Consider the following 6,613-nt stretch of genomic DNA (forward strand, 5'->3'; position numbering starts at 1 on the left):
CCCCCCCCCCCCCCCCGTCTCCCTTCCCTCCCCACCCCTCCCCCATCTCTTCCCTTACCCCTGACCCTCCTTCATCCCCATCAGTAGCCAGGCCCTTCCTAGTGGGGTGAGAGGGTAGAGGGAGCCAGGGAAGGGATCCTGGGCCCCCTGAACCCAAAACACCCTGTTAACTTCCCCGTTTTACTCAGGGAAACGTCTCAAAGGAGAAAAGAACAGGGCAGAGCTTCCCCCAACTTATTTTTTTTTTAAAGCCTGGTTCCTGGATATAAACTGGGCAAGTACTTTATAGCACTTCACCTGGGCAGAGGGAGTGTGCCTCCCCTCCCGACCTCCCTTCTATTTCACTCTCTTTTCGCCATTCTCCCTCCTCCATTCCCTTCTTGCCTCTCTTTCACCTCTTCTTTCTCAGGCCTAGAATAAAACTAAAGCATATCTTTTAGAGCTTGTTGGGTGTGTTGAACTAAGTTGTGTTTCATGTCCCTATGAGAAAATGTTTTGTAACCATCAAGTGTCTTCCTGTCTCTAAATTTAAACTTGATGATCTCCTTCCAGCTCTAATGGTCTGTGTTTTAAGGTTTTTCCCAGCTGTGACATTCTTTTTTCTAAAGTCACTTCCGGCTCTTCAAGCTCTGACATTCACAGAAACACAGAATCTCAGAGCCAGAAGGGCCTCAGAGACCATAGTCCAATCTTCCTCGAATAGGAATTCCCTCTATTACCGTTATTGCTGTCATCATCAGCGGCACCAGTATCACCACCACTGCCATCATTGCCATGAGCATGCAAAGTTCTTTACACATGATTTCATTTGATACCTCCATTGCTAGGGGGCTCAGTACCTCCCAAGACAACCTCTTTCCCTTTTGTAGAGCTGCAATTTTTAGGAAGTTCTCACTTAAATGGAGTCAAAGTCTACTTTCAACCTCCACCTGCTGCACCTAGGGCTGCCCTCTAAGTTGAAGCAAAATAAATCTAATTTCTCCTCTACCTGACCAACTTTCAAATACCTGAAGACAGCTACAATATCTGGCCTTAATCTCGATTTTTCTACCTGGTGTTTGAGGGCTCCAGAGAGTTCTTCCCCACCTTCTGTATACTTGTAACTTTTTATGGTAATTATAGGTCACATTTCTCTAGGAATGGGGGCTAGACCTGTGATTTCAATGGTGTAGGCTCATTCCTGATCTTCCTTACAGATAAGGACACTCCCTCCACCAATACAGGTTACACCTTCTTTGTAATTTAGAGCGCTGAGTCCAGTGTGCCAGAGGTGAGACTTGAATACAGTTCTTCCTGACTCAGAGGCCAATTCTCTCTTTACTTCTCTGCTGCCTCTCTAGAAATCATTGTATATTCATTATCTCATGTAATCATCACAATAACCTTGTGTGTGAGCCAGGGCAAGTAACATTAACCCCATTTCACAGATGAGGAAATGAAAGTCAAGGGTCCCGCTCTCCTCTCCCACTCCTTCATCTTATGCCCTTATTGTTTCAGCCTTGCCCATCTCCTCCCAGTCCTCCTTGGACTGCACATGCACCAGTGTCCCCCCCCCCCATCTGGAATATACTATTCCCCCCTTCCAGTCTTTCCAAATTCTCTTCAGCTATCTGGGGTCCATTCAAACCCCACCTCCTTCAGGGAAACTTCCCTAATCACCCCAAGTCTACACTGATCCATCCCCCAAATTCCTATTAAACTTCAAGTCTCTGTCATCCAAACTCAGCACTTAACTAAGAATGGTATGTGAATTTTAGAATGGATGTGAAATTTGTTTCTCTATCTTGACTGTGAGCTTCCTAAGGGCAAGGACCCTGACTTTTTTTTATCACTGTCTTTGTTGTGGTGTACCCTTAACTCATCACTGAGCCCAGAGAAAGTACCAGTAAAGTCATACTGATGGAGAAGGGACTCATGAGATTGGAAGAAAAGGGGGGGGCAAGGATAGGAAAATGTAAGGTGTTCCGTTTTCTGGAAGGATATTCTATCAGTAGGGTGAGAAAGTGGAGCTGAAAAGCATAGAAAGGGGAAAGACAGGGGCTCTATAAAATTAATATGTCTGAGGGTCATCTTTGTTGCCAAGGGAGTTCAGTTCATCATTAACAAATGTTTCCTCATGGCTAAGCGAATTGTGATACCTGAATGAAATGGAATATTGTTTTGCTATAAGAAATGATGAGCATACTGAATGGAGAGGCATGGATAGACTTACATGAACTGATACAAAGTAAAGTTATTGGAACCAGGAAAACAATACACACAATGACAGAAAGTGGAAATGGAAAGAGTAACAACCACAAAGTCAAAATTAAATGTTGCAAAATTATAAAGAAGGACAATATTCTGGAGCTGAGAGAGAGCACATGATCAAGGAAAAGGAGAACAAAATGAACTTAGTAGATGCAGGGAATGATAGGAAAAGCCAGGTTGGCGCAGATGAAAAGGAGACCCTAGCCTTTCCAGGGGAGGGATACCCACCAGCCGGCACCCAACCCAGCGCCTGGGCAATTAGTCGTAGGATAAACGCTCTCTGATAAGAACAATGAGATTGGACACCAAACCCCTTGCCCCAAGCCCTCACCCCTAGAGCAGCTGCAGTCACCCATCCTAACTGGTGTCTGGTTCCCTCCTCTGGGATGCTTAATGCAGGGCAAACCTGACTCCCTTTGTCACAGAAACAAGAGAGGCAGGGGAGCAGGTGCATAGAGGGTAGGAGTGAGGTGGGATCTTAGCCTAAGGAGGTGTCTGAAGAAGCCAGCCTCATTCCCTTCTGCCCCTTAAGCACAGGGCACTCCAGCTGGTAAGCCTGAGGCCTCTGAACCCAGCCTCCCTGGTTCTAACACAGCCCTAGCTTTCTTTCTTCTACCCTCTTTTCCATATTTTTCCCTGCTCTCCCCCATACAACTTTTTAGTCAGTCAATAAACATTTATTAAACACCTACTATGGATCAGTCACTAGACTGAGCCCTGGGTGTACAAAAATGGTAAAGGACAGTCCCTGTTCTTGAATAGCTCACCATTTAATGGGGGAGACAATGCAGACAACTATGTGCCATCTATACACAGGATAAATAGCAAATAATCAACAGAGAGAAGGCAATAGAATTAAGAGGGACCAGAACAGGATTTGTAGAAGGTGGAATTTTATCTGGGACTTGAAGGAAGCCAGGGAAACCAGGAGATGGTGATGAGCACGAAGAGAATTCTAGGCATAGGAATGGCCAGTAAAAATGCCCAGAGGAGGATTGTGTGAGGAATAGTGAGCAGGACGGGGTCACTGGATTGCAAGATTATGTTTAGGGGGGAGGGGTGTAGTAAGGTGTAAGAAGACTAGAAAGATAGGGAGCAGATCATGAAGCACTTTGAATGACAAACAGAAGGTTTTATACTTGACCCTAGAGGTGATAGGGAGCCACTGAAGTTTATTGAACAGGGGAGGTGACATGGTCAGACTTGCTCTTTAGGAAGGTCACTTTGACAGCTGAGTGGAGAATGGATTGGATCAGGCAGACACTTATGGCAGGAAGATCAACTAGCTGGCTATTACAGTAGTACAGGTGTGAAGTGATGCGGGTACTAGGGTGGTGGCAGTGTCAGAGGAAAGAAGGGTGATGTATTTGAAAAATGTCATAAAAGCAAAATTGGCAGGCCTTAGCAACAGATTGATGATGGTGGGCTGAGAGAGAGAGTGAGGAATCCAGGATGACACTTGGGTGACTGAGAGAATGGCGGTGTGCTCAACAGTAATAGGGAAGTCTAGAAGGCGGAGGCAGGGGAAGGTTGAGGGAAAGATCATGAGTTCAGTTTTGGACACCTTGAGTTTAAGTTTAAGCATCTAGTTTAAAATGTCTAATAGATAGCTGGAGATATGAGACTGGAGGTTAGTAGAGATGTGGTATCTACTGGGTAAGTAGTGTGAGAATCATCAGTATAAAGATGATCATTGAATCTAGGGGAACTGATGAGATCACACCAAGTGAAATAGTATAGAGAGAGAAGAGAAGAGGGCCCAGGACAGAGCACTAGGAGACATCTACCATTAGCAGGCATGACAGGGTGAGTGTCCATCAAAGGAGACTGAGGAGGGCTCAGATAGGTAGGAGGAGAACCGGGAGAAAGCAGCATCGCCAAACCCTAGGGAAAAGAGAGTGTCAAGGGAGGGAGGGTGATGGACGGCGCCAGAGGCTGCAGAGTGATCAGAAAGGATGAGGATTGAGAACAGATCATTAGATTTGGCAGTTAGGAGATCATTAGTAACTTTGGAAACAGCAGTTTCAGTTGAATGATGAGGTGTGAAGCCAGACTACAGACAGTTAAGAAGTTATCTTCTCTTCCTTCTCCAATAGGATCCAGTCAATCCCTCCAAGCCCCTCTAGGCTTTCCCATCTTTCCTCCCAGTAGTCCCTATACCTATGATGCTCTCCCTATCTCTCTTTGCCTGTTGGATAGCTATTCTTCCTTTAATGTCCAGCTTAAAGGCTACTTTCTCCAGGGGGGATTCCCAGATGCTCCCAGGTGGAATGATCTTCCCACTCAGATCTCACACAGTCCTTTGCTTTGCATCTCTCTTTCATATTAGTCCCCTTCTTGGCCTGCTAGCTATGCCTAGTACACAACATCCCATCTCTTGCCCCCTGACTTTCCCCAAGTGGTCCCCCACATCCATAATCCTTGTAGAATCCCCAGATTCCTTCAGAGCATGATTTAGGCACCTTCTCCTACATGAGACCCTTCCTGATGTCCTCCAGTTATTAGTATTCTTTCTCTCTTGAAATTATTCTCTATTCTAGTTACAGATTGAGAGTTGGAAGGGCCTTTGAGGCCACCCAAAGCATCCCATTCATAACAGACAAAGAAACTGAAGCCAAGAAAGGTTAAGTGACTTGCCCAAGGCTACACAGAGTCAGCATTTGAACCCAGGTCCTCTGACTTCCAATCCAGTGTTCTTTCCTCTGCACTGTATATTACTTTGTGTACACTTTGTATCTGTTTACTTGATTACATGTTGTTTTCCCCCAGTACAATATACAGTCCTGGAGGGCAGGGATTGTTTGATTTTTGTCTTTGTATTCCCAGAGATACTGGTACAGTAGATGGTATTTGCTCAATGTTTGTTAAATTGAATTATAATGCAATATTATGTACTATAGTTATATATGCTCGTGTCTCATGCTCTCTACTAGACTTTGAGCTCTCTAAGAACAAACTTGAGTTCAAACTTAATTTTGTATTTCTCATAGCACTCAGAAGAATGTTCTAACCACGACAGGTTCTCAACAAATGTTTATTGATTTTTTTTGCCTTTTTTCTTTGTATCCTCAGCACTTAGCATAATACCTGGCAAATAGTAGGCATCTAATAAATGCTTGTTAAAAAAATGCTTGTTTATGGACTGACTGAACTCCCTCATTTTTTTTCCCTATCCCACTAGGGTCATCTACTCCTTAAACGCATTTCTGTTTCCTCAACCCAAAGGTCAAATGGAATAGGAAAAGAATGTCAGAGCAGGAAGGGACCTGAGCCAATAACTGGTGCAGCTCTCTCACTTTACAGGTGAGGAAACTGAGGCTCAGAAATGTTAAGTGACTTGCTCAAGATTGCAAAGCTAGGAATTGACAGAGGCAGGACAGGGGCCCATATCTGTCTGACTCAAAGTCTAGTGCTCTTTCTAATATATATCATGCTATTTTGCCCAAGGTGGATAAGCGGTGCAGTGGATAGAATGGTAGGCCTGGAGTAAGGAAGACTTCCTGAGTTCAAATCTGGCCTCAGACACTTATTAGCTGGTGACCCTGGGCAAGTCACTTAAACCTGTTTGCCTCAGTTTCCTCATGTGTCAAATAAGCTGGAGAAGGAAATGGCAAACCACTCCAGTGTCTTTGACAAGAAAACCCTAGATTGAATCACAAAGAGTTGGACACAACTGAAAATGATTGACCAACAACACTTTGCCTGTGTCACGTTGTCTCACCACAGGCCCCTAGCCTCGCTCTGTTCTAGATTTTCCCCTTGAGTAGCTTTGCCAGGGAGAGAGCTCTGGGCCCTGTGGACCACAGATCTGACCTGGAAAAGGGGGTGGAGCTTTTCTGTTCCTAGCCTTTTTAGAGAGCTTATCTGCTTCCACAGCAAAACTTCATAGCTTCCAACTTTACATTCAGGAGTGTGCTGGTAAATGTTTAACAACTGGCTCTCTAGGGGGAAAATGAATGCAAGACACATTTTAAAGTATAATATGCAATATTAACATTTTCTCCATCACTTTCTTAAGGCTAAACAATCAACAAAACAATAAATTGAGGCCTGATTTATAGCATTTGCCAATTTCCAATATGTCAATGCTCACCCTGAAAATTTAACAACCAGCTCTCTAGAGCCTCTACATTCTGACTCCAGCACACTCCTGACTCTACCTTTCTGTGAATGACTTCCAAAACTATGACTCTAACCTCAATCTCAACCTCAGCCTCCATGGTGAGCTCCTGTTTCCAAGATGTCCCATAGCCTCCTCTGATGCAACGTATCCAAAACAGAACTCATCCTTCTGACCTGTTTCTCCTTTTAACCTCCCTGTTAATGACTTCAGCGCCTGAAACCTCAGGTAATCCCAGACTAC

This window comes from Vombatus ursinus, unplaced genomic scaffold (genome assembly GCF_900497805.2).
Source record: "Vombatus ursinus unplaced genomic scaffold, bare-nosed wombat genome assembly UNPS02009173.1, whole genome shotgun sequence".
Lineage (NCBI taxonomy): Eukaryota > Metazoa > Chordata > Mammalia > Diprotodontia > Vombatidae > Vombatus > Vombatus ursinus.